At 32.3% G+C, this 22,999-nt stretch overlaps 1 protein-coding gene across 1 annotated transcript in view; it reads left to right on the top strand.

Moving 5' to 3' along the window:
* The first annotated feature begins 22,743 nt into the window (after positions 1–22,743).
* LOC127703024 (toll-like receptor 4) overlaps positions 22,744–22,999 on the top strand; it is a 57,191-nt gene continuing 56,935 nt past the window's right edge. Inside the window, exon 1 of the mRNA XM_052207407.1 lies at positions 22,744–22,878. The gene's annotated coding sequence lies outside the window, so the exon portion shown is untranslated. The remainder of the gene's footprint in view (positions 22,879–22,999) is intronic.

Here is a 22,999-nt window from a genome sequence, read left to right as displayed (position 1 = left end):
GAATGCAGCAATGCTAGTTACGGGTTGCATGTCTGCCTGCAATACATACTAAAGTGGAAACAGAAGGTTGGAATTTCTTATAAAATGCCCATATGTGGTATCATTATGGCTATGTTAACTTGGTTAAGCATTAATGTATGATAAAGGTTTCTGGCTGAATTTAATTTTGAAATGTTATTTAATTTTGCTTACATTTTTGAAAGAACTTGCAAGGGCTGTATAGGTATGGTACCCACCGTACAAGGGCTGTATAGTCAGCCAAGGTCGTGAAAAACCTCCATAATGGTTTAAATAAAGATAATATAACAAAAAAAACTCCATAGTGGTTAAAAACTTCAATATATATACGTTGAATTGACAACACTTCTTTAAATATATATCAGTGACCTGACTGTTATATTTGAATGCAGCAATGCTAGTTACGGGTTGCATGTCTGCCTGCAATACATACTAAAGTGGAAACAGAAGGTTGGAATTTCTTATAAAATGCCCATATGTGGTATCAATATGGCTATGTTAACTTGGTTAAGCATTAATGTATGATAAAGGTTTCATGCTGAATTTATTTTTGAAATATTATTTAATTTTGCTTACATTTTTGAAAGAACTTGCAAGGGCTGTATAGGTAGGGTACCCACCGTGCAAGGGCTGTATAGTCAGCCAAGGTCGTGAAAAACCTCCATAATGGTTTAAATAAAGATGATATAACAAAAAAAACTCCATAGTGGTTAAAAACTTCAATATATATACGTTGAATTGACAACACTTCTTTAAATATATATCAGTGACCTGACTGTTATATTTGAATGCAGCAATGCTAGTTACGGGTTGCATGTCTGCCTGCAATACATACTAAAGTGGAAACAGAAGGTTGGAATTTCTTATAAAATGCCCATATGTGGTATCATTATGGCTATGTTAACTTGGTTAAGCATTAATGTATGATAAAGGTTTCTGGCTGAATTTAATTTTGAAATGTTATTTAATTTTGCTTACATTTTTGAAAGAACTTGCAAGGGCTGTATAGGTAGGGTACCCACCGTGCAAGGGCTGTATAGTCAGCCAAGGTCGTGAAAACCCTCCATAATGGTTTAAATAAAGATAATATAACAAAAAAAAGTCCATAGTGGTTAAAAACTTCAATATATATACGTTGAATTGACAACACTTCTTTAAATATATATCAGTGACCTGACTGTTATATTTGAATGCAGCAATGCTAGTTACGGGTTGCATGTCTGCCTGCAATACATACTAAAGTGGAAACAGAAGGTTGGAATTTCTTATAAAATGCCCATATGTTGTATCATTATGGCTATGTTAACTTGGTTAAGCATTAATGTATGATAAAGGTTTCTGGCGGAATTTAATTTTGAAATGTTATTTAATTTTGCTTACATTTTTGAAAGAACGTGCAAGGGCTGTATAGGTAGGGGACCCACCGTGCAAGGGCTGTATAGTCAGCCAAGGTCGTGAAAAACCTCCATAATGGTTTAAATAAAGATAATATAACAAAAAAAAAACTCCATAGTGGTTAAAAACTTCAATATATATACGTTGAATTGACAACACTTCTTTAAATATATATCAGTGACCTGACTGTTATATTTGAATGCAGCAATGCTAGTTACGGGTTGCGTGTCTGCCTGCAATACATAACAAAGTGGAAACAGAAGGTTGGAATTTCTTATAAAATGCCCATATGTGGTATCATTATGGCTATGTTAACTTGGTTAAGCATTAATGTATGATAAAGGTTTCTGGCTGAATTTAATTTTGAAATGTTATTTAATTTTGCTTACATTTTTGAAAGAACTTGCAAGGGCTGTATAGGTAGGGTATCCACCGTGCAAGGGCTGTATAGTCAGCCAAGGTCGTGAAAAACCTCCATAATGGTTTAAATAAAGATAATATAACAAAAAAAAACTCCATAGTGGTTAAAAACTTCAATATATATACGTTGAATTGACAACACTTCTTTAAATATATATCAGTGACCTGACTGTTATATTTGAATGCAGCAATGCTAGTTACGGGTTGCATGTCTGCCTGCAATACATACTAAAGTGGAAACAGAAGGTTGGAATTTCTTATAAAATGCCCATATGTGGTATCATTATGGCTATGTTAACTTGGTTAAGCATTAATGTATGATAAAGGTTTCTGGCTGAATTTAATTTTGAAATGTTATTTAATTTTGCTTACATTTTTGAAAGAACTTGCAAGGGCTGTATAGGTAGGGTACCCACCGTGCAAGGGCTGTATAGTCAGCCAAGGTCGTGAAAAACCTCCATAATGGTTTAAATAAAGATAATATAACAAAAAAAACTCCATAGTGGTTAAAAACTTCAATATTTATACGTTGAATTGACAACATTTCTTTAAGTATATATATCAGTGACCTGACTGTTATATTTGAATGCAGCAATGCTAGTTACGGGTTGCATGTCTGCCTGCAATACATACTAAACTGGAAACAGAAGGTTGGAATTTCTTATAAAATGCCCATATGTGGTATCATTATGGCTATGTTAACTTGGTTAAGCATTAATGTATGATAAAGGTTTCTGGCTGAATTTAATTTTGAAATGTTATTTAATTTTGCTTACATTTTTGAAAGAACTTGCAAGGGCTGTATAGGTAGGGTACCCACCGTGCAAGGGCTGTATAGTCAGCCAAGGTCGTGAAAAACCTCCATAATGGTTTAAATAAAGATAATATAACAAAAAAAACTCCATAGTGGTTAAAAACTTCAATATATATACGTTGAATTGACAACACTTCTTTAAATATATATCAGTGACCTGACTGTTATATTTGAATGCAGCAATGCTAGTTACGGGTTGCATGTCTGCCTGCAATACATACTAAAGTGGAAACAGAAGGTTGGAATTTCTTATAAAATGCCCATATGTGGTATCATTATGGCTATGTTAACTTGGTTAAGCATTAATGTATGATAAAGGTTTCTGGCTGAATTTAATTTTGAAATGTAATTTAATTTTGCTCACATTTTTGAAAGAACTTGCAAGGGCTGTATAGGTAGGGTACCCACCGTGCAAGGGCTGTATAGTCAGCCAAGGTCGTGAAAAACCTCCATAATGGTTTAAATAAAGATAATATAACAAAAAAAACTCCATAGTGGTTAAAAACTTCAATATATATACGTTGAATTGACAACACTTCTTTAAATATATATCAGTGACCTGACTGTTATATTTGAATGCAGCAATGCTAGTTACGGGTTGCATGTCTGCCTGCAATACATACTAAAGTGGAAACAGAAGGTTGGAATTTCTTATAAAATGCCCATATGTGGTATCATTATGGCTATGTTAACTTGGTTAAGCATTAATGTATGATAAAGGTTTCTGGCTGAATTTAATTTTGAAATGTTATTTAATTTTGCTTACATTTTTGAAAGAACTTGCAAGGGCTGTATAGGTATGGTACCCACCGTACAAGGGCTGTATAGTCAGCCAAGGTCGTGAAAAACCTCCATAATGGTTTAAATAAAGATAATATAACAAAAAAAACTCCATAGTGGTTAAAAACTTCAATATATATACGTTGAATTGACAACACTTCTTTAAATATATATCAGTGACCTGACTGTTATATTTGAATGCAGCAATGCTAGTTACGGGTTGCATGTCTGCCTGCAATACATACTAAAGTGGAAACAGAAGGTTGGAATTTCTTATAAAATGCCCATATGTGGTATCAATATGGCTATGTTAACTTGGTTAAGCATTAATGTATGATAAAGGTTTCATGCTGAATTTATTTTTGAAATATTATTTAATTTTGCTTACATTTTTGAAAGAACTTGCAAGGGCTGTATAGGTAGGGTACCCACCGTGCAAGGGCTGTATAGTCAGCCAAGGTCGTGATAAACCTCCATAATGGTTTAAATAAAGATAATATAACAAAAAAAACTCCATAGTGGTTAAAAACTTCAATATATATACGTTGAATTGACAACACTTCTTTAAATATATATCAGTGACCTGACTGTTATATTTGAATGCAGCAATGCTAGTTACGGGTTGCATGTCTGCCTGCAATACATACTAAAGTGGAAACAGAAGGTTGGAATTTCTTATAAAATGCCCATATGTGGTATCATTATGGCTATGTTAACTTGGTTAAGCATTAATGTATGATAAAGGTTTCTGGCTGAATTTAATTTTGAAATGTTATTTAATTTTGCTTACATTTTTGAAAGAACTTGCAAGGGCTGTATAGGTAGGGTACCCACCGTGCAAGGGCTGTATAGTCAGCCAAGGTCGTGAAAACCCTCCATAATGGTTTAAATAAAGATAATATAACAAAAAAAAGTCCATAGTGGTTAAAAACTTCAATATATATACGTTGAATTGACAACACTTCTTTAAATATATATCAGTGACCTGACTGTTATATTTGAATGCAGCAATGCTAGTTACGGGTTGCATGTCTGCCTGCAATACATACTAAAGTGGAAACAGAAGGTTGGAATTTCTTATAAAATGCCCATATGTTGTATCATTATGGCTATGTTAACTTGGTTAAGCATTAATGTATGATAAAGGTTTCTGGCGGAATTTAATTTTGAAATGTTATTTAATTTTGCTTACATTTTTGAAAGAACTTGCAAGGGCTGTATAGGTAGGGTACCCACCGTGCAAGGGCTGTATAGTCAGCCAAGGTCGTGAAAAACCTCCATAATGGTTTAAATAAAGATAATATAACAAAAAAAAAACTCCATAGTGGTTAAAAACTTCAATATATATACGTTGAATTGACAACACTTCTTTAAATATATATCAGTGACCTGACTGTTATATTTGAATGCAGCAATGCTAGTTACGGGTTGCGTGTCTGCCTGCAATACATAACAAAGTGGAAACAGAAGGTTGGAATTTCTTATAAAATGCCCATATGTGGTATCATTATGGCTATGTTAACTTGGTTAAGCATTAATGTATGATAAAGGTTTCTGGCTGAATTTAATTTTGAAATGTTATTTAATTTTGCTTACATTTTTGAAAGAACTTGCAAGGGCTGTATAGGTAGGGTATCCACCGTGCAAGGGCTGTATAGTCAGCCAAGGTCGTGAAAAACCTCCATAATGGTTTAAATAAAGATAATATAACAAAAAAAAACTCCATAGTGGTTAAAAACTTCAATATATATACGTTGAATTGACAACACTTCTTTAAATATATATCAGTGACCTGACTGTTATATTTGAATGCAGCAATGCTAGTTACGGGTTGCATGTCTGCCTGCAATACATACTAAAGTGGAAACAGAAGGTTGGAATTTCTTATAAAATGCCCATATGTGGTATCATTATGGCTATGTTAACTTGGTTAAGCATTAATGTATGATAAAGGTTTCTGGCTGAATTTAATTTTGAAATGTTATTTAATTTTGCTTACATTTTTGAAAGAACTTGCAAGGGCTGTATAGGTAGGGTACCCACCGTGCAAGGGCTGTATAGTCAGCCAAGGTCGTGAAAAACCTCCATAATGGTTTAAATAAAGATAATATAACAAAAAAAAGTCCATAGTGGTTAAAAACTTCAATATATATACGTTGAATTGACAACACTTCTTTAAATATATATCAGTGACCTGACTGTTATATTTGAATGCAGCAATGCTAGTTACGGGTTGCATGTCTGCCTGCAATACATACTAAAGTGGAAACAGAAGGTTGGAATTTCTTATAAAATGCCCATATGTGGTATCATTATGGCTATGTTAACTTGGTTAAGCATTAATGTATGATAAAGGTTTCTGGCTGAATTTAATTTTGAAATGTAATTTAATTTTGCTTACATTTTTGAAAGAACTTGCAAGGGCTGTATAGGTAGGGTACCCACCGTGCAAGGGCTGTATAGTCAGCCAAGGTCGTGAAAAACCTCCATAATGGTTTAAATAAAGATAATATAACAAAAAAAACTCCATAGTGGTTAAAAACTTCAATATATATACGTTGAATTGACAACACTTCTTTAAATATATATCAGTGACCTGACTGTTATATTTGAATGCAGCAATGCTAGTTACGGTTTGCATGTCTGCCTGCAATACATACTAAAGTGGAAACAGAAGGTTGGAATTTCTTATAAAATGCCCATATGTGGTATCATTATGGCTATGTTAACTTGGTTAAGCATTAATGTATGATAAAGGTTTCTGGCTGAATTTAATTTTGAAATGTTATTTAATTTTGCTTACATTTTTGAAAGAACTTGCAAGGGCTGTATAGGTAGGGTACCCACCGTACAAGGGCTGTATAGTCAGCCAAGGTCGTGAAAAACCTCCATAATGGTTTAAATAAAGATAATATAACAAAAAAAACTCCATAGTGGTTAAAAACTTCAATATATATACGTTGAATTGACAACACTTCTTTAAATATATATATCAGTGACCTGACTGTTATATTTGAATGCAGCAATGCTAGTTACGGGTTGCATGTCTGCCTGCAATACATACTAAAGTGGAAACAGAAGGTTGGAATTTCTTATAAAATGCCCATATGTGGTATCATTATGGCTATGTTAACTTGGTTAAGCATTAATGTATGATAAAGGTTTCTGGCTGAATTTAATTTTGAAATGTAATTTAATTTTGCTTACATTTTTGAAAGAACTTGCAAGGGCTGTATAGGTAGGGTACCCACCGTGCAAGGGCTGTATAGTCAGCCAAGGTCGTGAAAAACCCTCCATAATGGTTTAAATAAAGATAATATAACAAAAAAAACTCCATAGTGGTTAAAAACTACAATATATATACGTTGAATTGACAACACTTCTTTAAATATATATCAGTGACCTGACTGTTATATTTGAATGCAGCAATGCTAGTTACGGGTTGCATGTCTGCCTGCAATGCATACTAAAGTGGAAACAGAAGGTTGAAATTTCTTATAAAATGCCCATATGTTGTATCATTATGGCTATGTTAACTTGGTTAAGCATTAATGTATGATAAAGGTTTCTGGCTGAACGTAGTTAAAATGTTTTGATGTGATGAATGTTGTATTGAATATGTTTTTTCTTTCTTTTCATTAAATTGTTATTTGTTTTATTGCTTTGAGTATTAGTTGAAGTGCCTTGGACTATACCCCATACACTGTATCCAGAAGCACTCCCCTCACACCTAAATGGTTTTAAGGAAATACTCGATATTTGAGAATGTCGAGGGTATATATAGAAAGCCGTTGTATGATTTTCCTACCGTATAGCGTCTTCTTTGTTCACCTTAACATTTTATTTATCTCACCGTAAATTGACATCTGAACTAATGTACTAAGATGTTCTTATTCTGTTTTACATACAATACTTACGTATACATACCTCATAATCTTGAGACTTGGTTTAGCCGTTATGTACTATGATAGCCTTTAATTAATTTATCTATATCATATGTACGATGTAGTTTTTGTTTCACGTTAAAAATCTTAGTTTAGCAAACAAATAACATTCCAGATACTACAGTAAAACTATTCCGAGATCGAAAAGGTCTTATCATCTATGCAGCTCTACAGATATTGGCGATGAATTTCACTTCATTATGTCGTGCAAATTTGTTAACATAGAAAGAGAAAAATATTTACCACATTATTGTAAAGGAATTGCAAACATTATCAAATTTAATAATGTATTCTCATCTGAAAATGTTGTTGAACTAGAAAAATTGTGTAGATTTATACAATACATATCAGTGAAAGTCTGTCCTCCTCGTTAGAGGAACTGTATGACTATTATACTGTTATTTATTTTTCAGAAATGCGAAACAAAATATGTTTTATATATGAACTGTTATTTTCTCTGTAGCTATGTACTAATTTATGAGAATAAAATCATTCATTAATTCATATAAAATATTCAAAAACTGAATACCTAATTTAGAGCATTAGCCTCGAGCAAACACGATCCTCACGTTGATTTGTTGGAATCAAAAGAAAAATTCAAATAAAATTAATTGGTGTTTCCTTTCTAAAAGTATAAGCATTTATTCTTATTACAAATGTCCATTAAACAATTAATAGCGATATATTACGTATTAAATATTAGTAGAACGTTGTAGCATAATGTCATTTTGTGGTTTTCAGACATATCTTTAAATGGTTTTGTAACGTGTTGATGCTCATTGTTAACTTTAGTGGTCGATATAATTGGTCGCTAGCTTGATTGGTCGCTGGAATTGGTCGCTAGCTTGAGTCTGGTGATGAAAGAGCATCTTTAATAACCTGACGACACGCTTCCCAATTTATTTTCGACGGTGGACGATATTTTGGTCCTTTTTTCAGAAAGTTTAATATAATCTTTCGGTCTTTGACGATATTGAGGTCCCCTGTAATTACATGGCCATAGAGATCATATCTAAACTTTGATGTTTCACAGTCTCATGTCGAAGGAGCATTATTTTCTATACTTACGCCTGATGTAACTGACGTATAATTAAAAATTAAACTGCTACTGGGTTTTTATGCGAATAAGAAATCATTGGTGGCTCTATGTTATCAAAATATGGAGGTGTAAAGTTTTGAACGGTAGAGTCATGAAAAATACTTGACAAATTAATAAAACCAATACCTCTATCAATGTATTTTATTTTTATGAAATAATTTTTATGATCGTCAGGTTTGTCAATTTGAGGGAACAGTCTATGATGACAAAAGGCTGTAATAATTCGTGTACACTCATATTTTGGACTGAAAATCGATACTGTATCACACTCGTTATAAATATTATGTAATTTACTAATTGTTATTTGACCTAGTTTACATAATAATTGATGTCTACCATTGTTTTTAAATATAAATCATTAAGTGTAAGATTACAACGATGTTTATTTCGTTGATTGTTTTGTTTGGTTATTATTGAGTTTAAGACCCTAATCTCATTGGTGGTTACTGAACCTTAAATTCTGACGTAACGATCCTTTTTAAATTTGGATCCAAGAAGGAAGGCAGAAGACAATTAAACTAAAATATAAAACTAAAAAAATCGCCCTTCTTCCCAGTAGATTGATTATGCTTGTAAATATAACAAGTGTGGACACAGAGTTGTGTTGTCTGATGGGCCAATTTTTGTAACGACTTGTGCAGGGGTTGATTCTGCAGATGCCTTTAAAAATAAAAACAATTGTTGTGTTGTTTGGTTGGCGAATGTGAACATTATTTTACATAGAAATAGTAAAACAGATACTTAAGAAGTAACAAAACACTAACAATGAAGGACAACTCTCTTAGATACTGCTTTGGTTTATGTTATCTTTTCAGGTGATGTTTGAGTTGACATTTCTGGACGCCTACAAGTATTTTGCGAAATGGACAGATGAAGGATTCTGATTGATGAATAGAACTGTCTTCAAAGGCTGCAATGATTTACTTTGGTTTTCTCGGATTTGCAGTATTCGCTGTATCAAAAAACGGTTCGTTTTATAAATAGTATCATTCACTACAGAAGATCAATGTAAGGGTTTTGATCCATCATCTGTGTTCCCGCGGTCATCCATTTTTTTTAATCTTATCTTCATTAACCACAGTTTGTGGTAGTCATTTATATAGTTATTACATACTTGACAGTAGTCTACGATTGCCATAATCAGCGATCTGCCGTTAACCTCATATTTTCAGATATACCAGTGACAGTTAAATTGACAGCGATCTGTGGCACATACATATATTGAGATTACTTATACAATATGTATAAATTTAGATAATATTAAAGGCTGTTCACAAATACTGCCAATTTGTTGTTGGGTTTTAACAAGTATCTGGGATAACTACTAAGTACATGTTTGTCGACAATTTTTAAATACTAAAATGATATCTATTTTAGATTTTAAAGCTCAGAACTTTTTATGAATTCGTTGTCAGAAATTTAGTCTCGAGCGAACTCTGTGTTGAATACTGCATATGCACACTCTGTCGGTATTGCTGCAGGTAAAATATCCTAATTATGCGAATATAAGAATCCACCTATCTAATAATCTGAAATGGTTACCAGAGAACTCCTCACCAAGTTTGAACATCTTAACCTCCGGTCATTCGTCATTAACGAAATAAATGATGAAAATGAAAGAATTTTAAAGAATGTATATGAATTTATTAAAGAGTCAAAGAGGTTTCTAATTATATAATATAGCACACTAAAGTGCATATATATGTATATAGTGTACAACCATTCACATCATCACACATTATCTGTTTTACATTTCCAATATATATGTCGTGTACATGTTATAACTTTGTACAAGTTATTACTTGTACAAAAACTTTGTTCAAGTAATTACTTGTACGATGCCATCATACAAGTTATTATTTGTACAAATATAATTGTACAAGTAATTACTTGTACAATTTTTGTTGAGAAAAAGATAATAACTTGTACAACTCACTATTTTTGAGTTATATTTGTTTCTTCCTTCTGTTTTTTGTTATGTTTTATCTGGCCAAAGAAGTTTAAGTTCTGTAATTACATAAGCCCTAAATTCCCTTCCATTATCACTTTGCAGGATATGTGGAGCTCCCAAAAATTTAAAAAAAATGTCAGTGACTTGGAAAGCCTCTTCAGCTGCTCTTTAAGGGGCGCAGTACACTGAATTTGGTACAGCATGATTCACTCCTATTCTCCATCTGGACATTGTTGATAGTCAACAAGGTCTACCTGCCAACGCGAATTAATGTCTGTAGAAGTGATAGGACGAACTACTAATTTGGTGGTTTCAGAGCGACTTTTTTTTAAAATACACTGTTCACACATCTGAATGAAAATCCTGTAAATTTCTTTGCAGATATCGGCAAATTGTTTTTTTTAACTCCTTATATGCCTCCATGACTCTAGAATGTGATGTTCTAGTCAGAGGGTACAGTTCATCAGCTGTACAATAATAGATAATTTCGTCTGCTTTACAAATGAGTTTTTCAGTTCCTGTTACATTCAAAACATCATACTGCCTTAAGAAATATCTTTGAAATGCTGTCTTTTTGGAACTTAATTTGGCTTCCTTTACATTACTAATAGTCTCTCTGTATCTTTCACGTGTGAATACTGAATTATTAGAAGATTTTTTGTCATCCAACAATTTAATCATTTTATCTTGAAATTTCTTTTCTACACTGTTTTCCATCTTTACACTTCAATTATGCCTACTAAACTGAAGTTTTGCTCACATATTTGTTAAATAAAAAGTACTCACATGTTAAAAGTTTATACCTTTAGGCTTAGTAATAAATTATTTATTTAAAGGGAAAAGATTTGTTGTGAACATCAAATAGGCAAGGTAGTATAATGATCTGTACAAGTTATTATCTTTAACTCAATAAATATTGTATAGTAATTACTTGTACAAAATGTTTGTATAGGTAATAACTTGTACAAAATAATAACTGTATACGACATATATAATGTTACAGTATTGTTTGCATGCATGCTTTGTAAATATTCTATTGTTTTAAATTGTTTATGGGAGAAGAAATTTCATTGTTTTCTCATCATGATTTTAAGATTTACTCAAAATTATTCATGGATCGTTAAAGATTTCAAAATCCAGTGGAGCCAGTCAATGAAAGTATCATAAGATATGTCCTAAGATATGTCTAAATTAGGACATTATTTATAATTGTCTTAGGACGTGTCTGAGATATGTCTTATGATGTAAAACAAAGCTATCTTAAGACAGTCCTAACTATTACTGTCATATGAACATCCTAACACATTTATTTTATTAATAAAAATATATAGAGAATTAAATGCAATATATTTTAACGTATTTCAGTATATATCTAAAGGGGGAGGGCGCATCTTTTAAGACGAAATAAAGTTTTAACGTAATAATAATAGATACATTATTATATACTATTTAACAAATGATAAAAAAAATTTCATTCAACAACTAAGCTAAATTGCCTCTGTCCCTAAACATCCTGTATCTGCGAATGTTATTTGCATGAGTCTTACATGAACAGCGGCCATATTTGTTGTTTTTATTTCAACTTAGAACATCGTAACTTTTAGGACTATCATAAGACCATCCTAAGACACCTACGTATATATCCTAACTTTAGTACTAACTTTAGGGCATGTCTTAACTAAGAAGACTTTCGTTAACCTGACTAATTTTCTGCTTTGTATCGATCTGATGAGTTAAGTCTTTTTCAACTGATTTTTATAGTTTGTTCTTATGTTGAGCTGTTACACCACTGTCCCAGGTTAGGGGAGGGTTGAGCGCTCACAAACATGTTTAACCCCGCCACATTCTGTATGTGCCTGTCCCAAGTCAGGAGCCTGTAGTTCAGTTGTTGTCGTTGGTTCATGTCTGTCATATTTGTTTTATGTTGATTGTTTTGTTATAAATTAGGCCGTTAGTTTTCTCAGTTGAATAGTTTCATATTTTTCATGTCGGGGCCTTTTATAGCCGACTATACGGTATGGGTTTTTCTCATTGTTGAAGGCCTTACGGTTGCCTATAATGGTTTACATCCACTTTATTTGAACTTTGGTGGAAAGTTGTCTCATTGGCAATCATACCTCATCTCCTTATTTTTATATAAGAACTAAGACAGCTTCGTTGACACGGCCCCAGAGTATGTGAATGATATCTCTTTTGTATTTCTGTTTTATATACATGAATACCAATATGTTAGATATGGGATGTTAAAATGAACACAAATGGCTTGTGTCTTTATGAATATTATATAAAACGACGTTTGTACGCTAAAAGTTTGTAGCTGCAAGGTTACGGAGTGTTGAAAGTAACACTTGTAGACCTTTTTTCTCTTTTTTTCTAATTCTTTGTGCTATTATTAATACTTTTGCAAGAATAACGAATCTTTATTTGTTTTTATTTGGCAATTATCCGCTATACTTAATGCGATTCAAAAGAAAATTAGAACATTATTGATTTGATGTTTATGATGATTTCATCCGTTTCAATGCTTATTTTTACATATTTGAAAAATCAGAAGTACATAACTATAGTTATGATAAAATATAATGAGGCCAATCGAGAAGTGGATTAAGATAAATTTTCTTTTGGCAACATTAATATGTTTTTTACAGGAAAATTACTTGGAATGTGCTTTACTTGTTCTTATTCTTGAAAGTAGATAACTTTCTGAATCATATTCCTTTTACTATAAGTTCATCATTGATATGGTCATATTTATAAATTAACTGTTTACAAAAATTTTGAATTTTTGAAAAACTAAGGCTTTTCTACCCCAGGAATAGATTACTTTAGCTGTATTTGGCAAAACTTTTAGGAATTTTGGTCCTCAATGATCTTCAACTTCGTACTTTATTTGGCCTTTAACTTTTTTGGATTCGAGCGTCACTGATGAGTCTTTTGTAGACGAAACGCGCGTCTGGTGTAAATACAAAATTTAATCCTGGTATCTATGATGAGTTTATTTACAACCACTGGGTCGATGCCACTGCTGGTGGAGTTTTAATTCCCCGAGGGTATCACCAGCCCAGTAGTCAGCACTTCTGTGCTGACATGAATTATCATTGATATGGTCATATTTATAAATTAACTGTTTACAAAACTTTTGAATTTTTGAAAAACTAAGTCTTTTCTACCCCAGGAATAGATTACCTTAGCTGTATTTGGCAAAACTTTTAGGAGTTTTGGTCCTCAATGCTCTTCAACTTCGTACTTTATTTGGCCTTTAACTTTTTTGGATTCGAGCGTCACTGACGAGTATTTGTAGACGAAACGCGCGTCTGGCGTAAATATAAAATTTAATCCTGGTATCTATGATGAGTTTATTCATACGGTTTCATATTATTTAAAATCATCATATTGACTGACGTCTAATGTGTATCATTCAACAGAATTAAGTAGTGCAAAAAAAAAGCTATATATTTTTAATTGACAAATGTCTATTAAAAGAATAAAGAAGCCAAAGGTTTTTTTAATATTTTAAATTTGCATATTAATTTATAACGAGATTATTAAAAGTCCATCCAAAATAGAAATTGTGAATGTTATCCTAGACAAAAGCTTAAAAGAACTAAGAACTGTGATTGATGATGCAATATTGATATATAGGTACATGATTCATTATCATGTTATATTTTATGATACAAGATTTGGACCATAGAGATATAATCTGTCGAGGTTTTCTCCGGGCACTCCAGCTTCCTCCACCAATAAAAACTGGCCGCCACGAAATAGCCCAAAAGCGGTGCTTAAAAGTGGCGTTAAAACACCAAAAATCAAAATCAAATCAAATCAAATATAATCTGTCGAACTGTTAAAAGTTGATGAAGTGCAATGGCTGCGTCTTTTTATTAATAAAATGTGTATTGAACAGGTTGAATGTATAGTTTAAATGAGCCTGAGAACTGATGTTTTATTACTTATTTTTTCGGAACACAATCTTTCCTATAAAAGACTTCTTTTCAGTCTGTTAAATTTATCCTACAATTAGCCAACTATTGTACAAATAACAGGTACACAAATTTTTTTTTTTTTTTCATTTTTGTACTTGTATTTGTGCAAATGAAGACCTCAGACCTGTTAAACCGCTTCCATATTGAGCAAACGGTAACGAGAATTTTTCTATTGTGTGACAGTTCATTTTGGGGTTCGCGCTTAAACTACAGTAGGTCCATTTCTCTGAACTATTTGAATTTAACAATCACGCACCGTTATAAAAATAAGAAGATGTGGTATGATTGCCAATGAGACAATTTTTCCGCAGAGAAAAAATGGCGTAGAAGTTAGCAACTTAAGGTCATCGTACGGTCTTCAACCCTCTGCTGACAATGACGAAGTTTGTAATAATTGGAAAACAGAGACTTGTCTACAATTTTGAAAAAAAGCCTAACAATTGCTGTTTTCCACTTTGAAATGTAATAATGTTTATGACGTGTTGATTAAATTCACGTCGATAACAAAATTGCTGTTTTAAAAAATAGCAAGCTGGTAAAGATATATTTTGAAATTTCCAATTTAAGTAATATGTTCAAATAGGAAATAAAACACAGTTATTAATCATATACATTAAAGCAAGTTTGCTATTCACTTCCAGTTTTAAGAACAACGAAAAGCCAAAAATGGTATTTTAGAAAGTTTTTTTCACTTTTGTTTATATAAAATCCGAAAAGTAAAACTGTATTTTTTGCCTTAGATTCAAAGCTTTTAATAATTTTGCAAGAAATATGTTTTCTATTGTTATAAATGATTTCAATCTGTTATAATCCGAATGTAGATTAAAAAAATGGGGAGAGGAAGGGGGAGGGGGAGGGGGACTATTTTAATCGATCACTTGCAAAATTATATCAACAGATCGAAAATCGATTAATAATCTTTATTTGATAAATATATTTGTTTCCATATTTCTTTTTAAACATTTTCATCTAAAAATAAAAAAAAAAACATTCACGTTATTTTAAGGCCTGTTGAATATCAGAAACATTCACATCAGTTTAGGGCAACGAGAAAATAAGAAATATTTACATCAGTTTAAGGATTCTAGAATATAAGAAATATTTACTACCACTAGGTTGATACCGCTACTGGAGGACTGTTAGTCCCCGAGGGTATGTCAAGTCCTGAAGCAAGTACTTCGGTAATGGCATGAAAGTAATACTATACGGATATTGTGTTATTCAAATTTGACCAAAATGCGTATTTGGTGCAGTAAGATAGGTACCGTTTATGTTATTATATCATTTTAAAGAATTTAAAGTAGATGAAAGATTTAAATTGTTTTGAGGAATGGTATAGTCTTAATATTTTTCTTATTTTACAAGTTTACCGACTTGGAACAGACACACGAAAGTTTTCCGAGGCGAATTTATTAAAAAGTCTGAGAGATTTATTGTCATATGAAAAGACCGTAAAGGAATGGAATGATTAGCATACAAGAAAGAAATAAGAAATTGTTACGTTTGAATTCTGCGGACTAAATTATTTTAATTTTAAAAAGATACGGCTTATTTTGTATCGGTCAGACTTTGTTATACCCCTGCAATTAGAGTTTTGATGGTTATAAAGGAATCATACGTCTATCTGTTTCTTGTAGAGCAAGAAGAATAAGTATATAGCTAGTGCATAATATAAACATGTGTATGAAGCAACATAAGGGAGCTACCATTTGATTTTTTAGGGGGGGGGGGCTAGAATGAAATTTCAAAAAAAAGGCAGAATAGGAGTTTTGAGTAAAAAAATAAAAGGCAGGATGACAAATTTATGTAAAAAAAGTCAGGATAATCTAATAAAAAAAAGGCAGGACCGAATAGAGTGAAAAATAAAAAGGCAGGTCAGAGATTACAACTAAAAAAAATGCAGGACAAAATTTTTCATCCTAGCCCCCCACCCCATAAAAATCAAATTGTAGCTCCCTAATGCCTGCCAGGATTTACTTAATTGACAATGTAATAAAAACAAACAATTCAGACGCCAGTTTGCACGACACGTGCCACTTGAACACAAATTACAAAAGAAGTCAGTGGAAAGTGTAATAATCTATCTTTTTTTTCAATGTTAATGAGGGCACGTGTATCACTTTGAGAGCTGTGTCACAATTTTTGTAGGTCAAGCTTCCATTTTTAAAAGAAAGTGTATTCTATATAAAAAAAAATGAAATTCCCACTTCTTGAATAAATGCTAGATGCTAAAATGGTTAGGCAGAAGACCGGACTTTGTACATATCCGGCGTACATTTTAATACCAAATAGTGACAGGGGATGTGAAAATCCTATGGACAAAAAATAATATTATAACAGTTTGTTTTAATATATATTATTTTTCATATGAAAAGTTCCACAGAAAAGATACTGTGTTGTTTCCCTTCACACACTGCGTGGTCAAATGTATTCTCAGCTTGTTATCTTACCAGTCGTATACAATTGCTAGCTCCTCTATCACGAATTACAATAATCAACGGAAATTAAAGACCGTAAGTGAAAGAAGTCTTATATCTATATTAAGAATGGACACAGAACAGCCGGTTTTATTGACAGTCGCAGAAGACAGTAATTTTTTAAATTCGACTGGCTTGGTCATGTATACAAGATATGAATCTCATGACCAGCCAAAATAGTTGTATTACGTATGTTTTAACAATTAAAAAACCCAATACACACATGACAAAGATTTTACTGATAATGAAATGAAATATATTCTAAATCCAATTACTTGCAAGCAAATGAAATGTTTAGGTTCCTTTAATTATCAAACAGTCTATGGAACTGAGGACAGGCCGGGGGCACTTGAGGTGATTTGTTCAAAGTGTCACGGTGTTATGTGTTCAATATTTTATTTATTATTTTTGATACGTAGATGTCATGATTATATTGTTGTTACATGTAATTGTAATTGTTATTATGCCTTTGATGCTCTTATATGTGTAATTTGTGCTTAATATATTAAATTATACACGTGGAGACATATATACACATGTGTGTATATGTCTCTGGTTTTAGTCATGTCAACAGAGACAGCGATTTTTAATAAACAAAACACTTTAAAGGTTAGGATGTAAATTTCAGGATAAAAAACAATATATGCACATTGTCGGAAATATAAAGTTTATTTGTATTTGCTTGGAAACAGGATCCTCACGTTTCGTCCTGTTTCGAAGGCTCGTACAAATATATTTTCTTTTATGACAATGTGTAGTACACATGTTTAGTACCCTCGAGGTAGTACCAGAAGTCCATTATCCCAGTAATGGACTTCTGATGATATTCAAAACATAAGCTATAAACTTTTTATAAAACCTAATCAAAGGGCTCTTTTCAAGCATATATTAAATCTGGGACTATTATACTATTAACAATATATTTAAATCAAGAGAAAAAAAGTTAATCACCTAATACAGTCATGGGTTACCTCCCCTAATCATCCAGGTATTAATGTATTGATTCATTTACCTTTAAAATAAATCATAATTTATTTTTTATAATTTTTCTACATTTAAACAATATATTACTGCCGATTTTATATTCACTTTGAAAATATAGCATATTTTAAAGATTATTTTTGTTAATAGTTTTTTTGTATTATACCGATATTGTAAGAAAGACCAAATAGAACTAGGTACCTCTTCAAAACTTGTGTGCAGTCTCATTGGCGATTATACCACAAGATATGTATAATATCGCATATATTTGATGGAACCCTCAATTACAGATTGAGGTGAAATACACAAATTAAAATCTAATACCCAGCGCGATACCAAGCATATTTATAATTGTGCTCAAGGTTTTGGTAACGTTTTGTATACAACATAGGTTCGTTAAACTATTACATAAATATTTTCAAATTAAAATCTTGTATTGAAAGCACATAAATGCTTGTAAATGTGTCTTACACACATCAAATCTTCAATTACCTTAGCATAAAAATTTGTATTCAAAATTTTACCCAAATCTATGACATAGCCCTTGTACTGTAACTTGACCTTCAAATACGTTTGACACAATAAAGTTTAACACGATTGGATTATTATTGAATTTTGAAAGTTAGTACCTACACATAGTTTTTCATCGGACTCGGACTTCTTTTGAACTGAGTTTTAATGTACGTATTGCTATGTGTTTCTTTATTCTACATTGGCTAGAGGTATAGGGGGAGGGTTGAGATCTCACAAAACAAGTTTAACCCCGCCGCATTTTTGCGCCTGTCCCAAGTCAGGAGACTCTGGCCTTTGTTAGTCTTGTATGTTTTTTTTAATTTTTTGTTAATTTATATGTTTTGGAGTTTAGTGTGACGTCCATTTTCACAGAACTAGTACACAATTTTATTTAGGGGCCAGATGAGGACCACCTCCGGGTGCGGGATTTTCTCGCTGCGTTGAAGACCCATTGGTGGCCTTCGGCTGTTGTCTGTTCTTTGGTCGGGTTGTTGTCTCTTTGACATATTCCCCATTTCCATTCTCAATTTTATTTGAATTGACAAAAGTCATAGAAACTTAACAAAAGTTTTTACATTTTTGTAGGGAAATGTTCAGTAAAAGTTTATGACAACGCACAGAAATGGAGATAAGCACTAGTTTAAGCATATTTTATTGTCTAAATACACAATATGATTGGATGAAAGTTATGATAACAACTTAACATAATCCGCACTATTTGAGACGTTCACAGAAGCGATCAAACTTAAAACGGAAACATGATTACATCAAACCCGTTTACCATAAAAACTTCTACGAAAATAAGAACTCTATCGAAAAATGTGTTCCATCGCTAAAAAAAAGAAATACATTATATGTATATCTTGTTTGACCGACGCATAAACTGTTATCGCTTGTCCGGACGTTTCTATAAGTATAAATGCACAATGAACGTTAATTGAACTTTAAATTCTTTATCGTCGGCTAACCTTTGCGTTATTTTTTATAATTTTTTTTCTTTTTGTTTAAGCTCTTACCTCATACACATTTTTGTTTATCTTTTGCATTCCTTAACATTTTGCCCTTGCGAAATGTCTAATTAAACTAAAACAGTTTAATGTCTGTCTCGTATGGATCATTTGCATAGTAGCCAACCTTTACTATGATACTGTATGCAATGTTTCATATCGTATCTATTATTTGTTCATTTTCTTTTTACAAATTGTGTTATTTTATCGAAATTAAGGTTACATCGTCTTCTGTCAAAGATGTCTCATTAGACAAGATGGTGATCTGTGGTGGCTGTTATTCTCTGTAAAGTGTAAGTATACAAATATGAAGACGTGGTATGATTGCCAATAAGACAACCATCCATGCACCTAAGTTTAAATGAAGTGGATGTAAGATAAAAATTATAGGCAACCGTGCGGCCTTCAACAATGAGAAAAACCCATGTAAGTGTTTTGCTGCTCATTTATTTGGTTTCTAGCGACGCTGATAAAATTTAGTCCTTTATCAAGATTGCTCCCCATGACCCCAAATAACCCTCTCCCCCTTTTCACCTCAGATATATCATGGCTATTATCTGTCCAGTATTCATTGTTTCGACATGCCTCATTGGGTTCATTTTTTTTTTTATTAATCTCGGTCAGTAGATATTGTCATTTTAACGAAATTTACATAAATTTCTGTTTTATCACAAGTATTTAGATATACACTATTAGGTCAATGTCAGAAAAATATCAACGTATGTCGTCGTCCGTCGTCGTCGTCCGTCGTCTGTTATTTTTTACATAGATCATATCCTCTGAAAGTACTGAGCCACAATCATTAATGGAGTTTGTAGTTTGAAAAATGTTTCCAATGACCCCGCCTGCCAACAAACATGGCCGACATGGCTAGAAATAGAACATAGGGGTAAAATGCACTTTTTGTCTATCTTATAGATAGTGACATTCTGACAGGTGCAAAAATGTTAAGAATAATGAGATCTACCTAATGACTATTTACATCAAAACTGTCACACGACATCTTATAGGAGTTTATACCCTTAAACGACAAGTTTTACCAATTTTTTCTTTTCATTTTTGCCTATCATCTCGAAAATTATAATAAATATACAGAAACTTTAAACTACAAAAATTCGTAAGGGTTCCGCGGAACCCAGTGTCTCGCCTACTTTTGCTGCTGGTCACAGGCTCAACAAAAATGGGGAAAAAATATTAAAATTTTTCTTATAGATACTATCTTTTGATTGTAAGAAGCTTCTGTCCAAGTTTGGTAAAAATCCAGAATGGTTTATGAATCTAATAAATGTTTTAAAAACTTTAACGACAGACTCTATGTAATGTTAACTGGAAGAAAAACTAAGTCCATTTATAAGTAATATACGGAAAAACAGGAAATATATTTTTACAAAATTTCCTTCTAGATACTAGCTTTTGATCATAAACAAGCTTCTGTCCAAGTTTGGTACAAATCCAGGATAGTTTGAGAAAGATACTAAAATTTTAAAAACTTTAACCACAGAGTGAATGTAATGTTAACTGGCAGAAAAACTAAGTCCATTTATAAGTAAAATACGGAAAAACAGGATTTTTTTTTTACAAAATTTACTTCTGGATACTATCTTATGATCATAAACAAGCTTCTGTCCAAGTTTGGTAGAAATCAAGGATAGTTTAAGAAAGTAATTAAAATTTCAAAAACTTTAACCACAGAAATATTTGTGGACGCCGCCGACGACGACGCCGACGACGGAATGTAGGATCGATATGTCTCGCTTTTGCGACAAAAGTCGCAGGCTCGACAAAAATGATCAACAAGACAACATCTGCAAATAAGCCATATGTATATTCCCCTATAGTGAAGGTCTTTGGTAAAAAAAGTGGCCAATGTTGAAGGTGCAGGTGAGTAACACATGCTCTTTAGAGCCTCTTGTTTGTGTTAGGCTTTAAAACTGGTCAAGAGCGAGGTTTACCGAGTCCTTCAACAGTTTCATGTCGAATACTGCAGCTAAAATAGTTACAATTATAGTTATTAAACTATAAACACAAATATAATGCTTATTTTCAATACCTAAACGAGCCCTACGTTGTGAAGAAAAATAACGCAACATGAAATATACCTTGCCAGAAAGATCACTTTGCTACTATATCTGGTAAATAAAGACAGCCGGAAGTGTGCAAGCTGTAGTTTAATATATTTATTGATGTAATCGTCCGGAATATTACCGATTTCCGTGTACGACAGATGTTTCTGGAATAATAAGTACGTGCTGGATCAAAATTTGTAAATTTTAAAGTATTGCCCCTGGAGCTACTATTTCAGCTCTCGTTTACCTGTCTGTAATTAAGGAAAGTCGCCATTTTGAGTTGAAATATTATGTCTCTGAATAAACCGTCAACCAAAGAGTTAAAAAAAAACAGAACTCAAAACGAAGTAAGCATGATACAGCTGTATTAATTTGTAGTTGAATAAATAATGACTGTACACTTTGAATTTTCGATCAAACAGTTACTACGTATACACGATTATATCTACGTAAACCATTAAAGAACTTAAGTTACCTAGATGATTATAACGTCTATTGAATTTAATAGATACAGCTAGTTATAGTTAGTAACACCCATGAAATTTGATATATATAGCATTTTGAGTACACACCGAAATAAGAGTGATGGGTGGTTTGCATATGATTCATATCAGCAAGTTAAATACTTTCAGGGTGCATTCGTTTACTTGGAACATTTTTTCATCTAGTGTTATATTGATTATTATTGCTTGGTTTATTATACTTATGTTGTGGTTATCTTGTATACCGTTATTATAGAGTTAAGTGTATTCCTTAATTTTCTGGTTTGTATTGCATGTTTTATTTGCAATCTTAGGTTAAACCCAACCCAACCGAATATTGATGTGCCTATCACAAATCAGAAACCGCGCTCTTGATTGTTTTATGTCACATTTTAATGTTCGTCGTTATTTGATGAATTTTCGGTGATCTGATTTGTTAGTTGTATGGGCGCCAAGCAAACAACAATACATTTTAGTTTTTAGATTCGGGACAATCAAGAGCTTGACAGATAATTTATATACCTGTCTATTGTTAAAGACTGTTAACCCTCTCGAGGTTGACTTCTTGGTGTCTTATGGTCATGTGCACTGTTGGGTTGCTTCAACTTCAACTTCATTACTTTTCAAAATCCATACTGGACATAATATTAAACGAGGACATTCATTGTTTTCTTAATATATCAATATTGGTTTGAATGTCCTAGCAACTATTACGTTATCACTTACATCTACTTAAAATCTGGTAAAATATATTGAAGTATTGTTCATATCCTGTTCTACTTTGTACGAAGTTATCCTAATCACCGATAACAACAAATGAGGAGGGAGAAAATCTATCTCGCAATAAGCCAAACTATTCAATTAATTGATCGATAAGTGGTGTTTATTGGTGGAGGAAGCAGAAGTATCGAGACAACCAGGAAAATCTTACTATTCAAAACTATGGTATGTGTAACATTAAATTGTAAGAGAAAATATGACATACAATGTAGATTTAAGTAACTTTGTATTTTACCACACACATGATAACATGAAATGGGAGTGGGTGCAAAACGAATATCCTTAC

This window comes from Mytilus californianus, unplaced genomic scaffold, assembly GCF_021869535.1.
Source record: "Mytilus californianus isolate M0D057914Y unplaced genomic scaffold, xbMytCali1.0.p SCAF_5, whole genome shotgun sequence".
Classification (NCBI taxonomy): Eukaryota; Metazoa; Mollusca; class Bivalvia; order Mytilida; family Mytilidae; genus Mytilus; species Mytilus californianus.
Note: the sequence above shows the minus strand (reverse complement) of the source record. Positions and strands in the feature narration are given on the sequence as shown.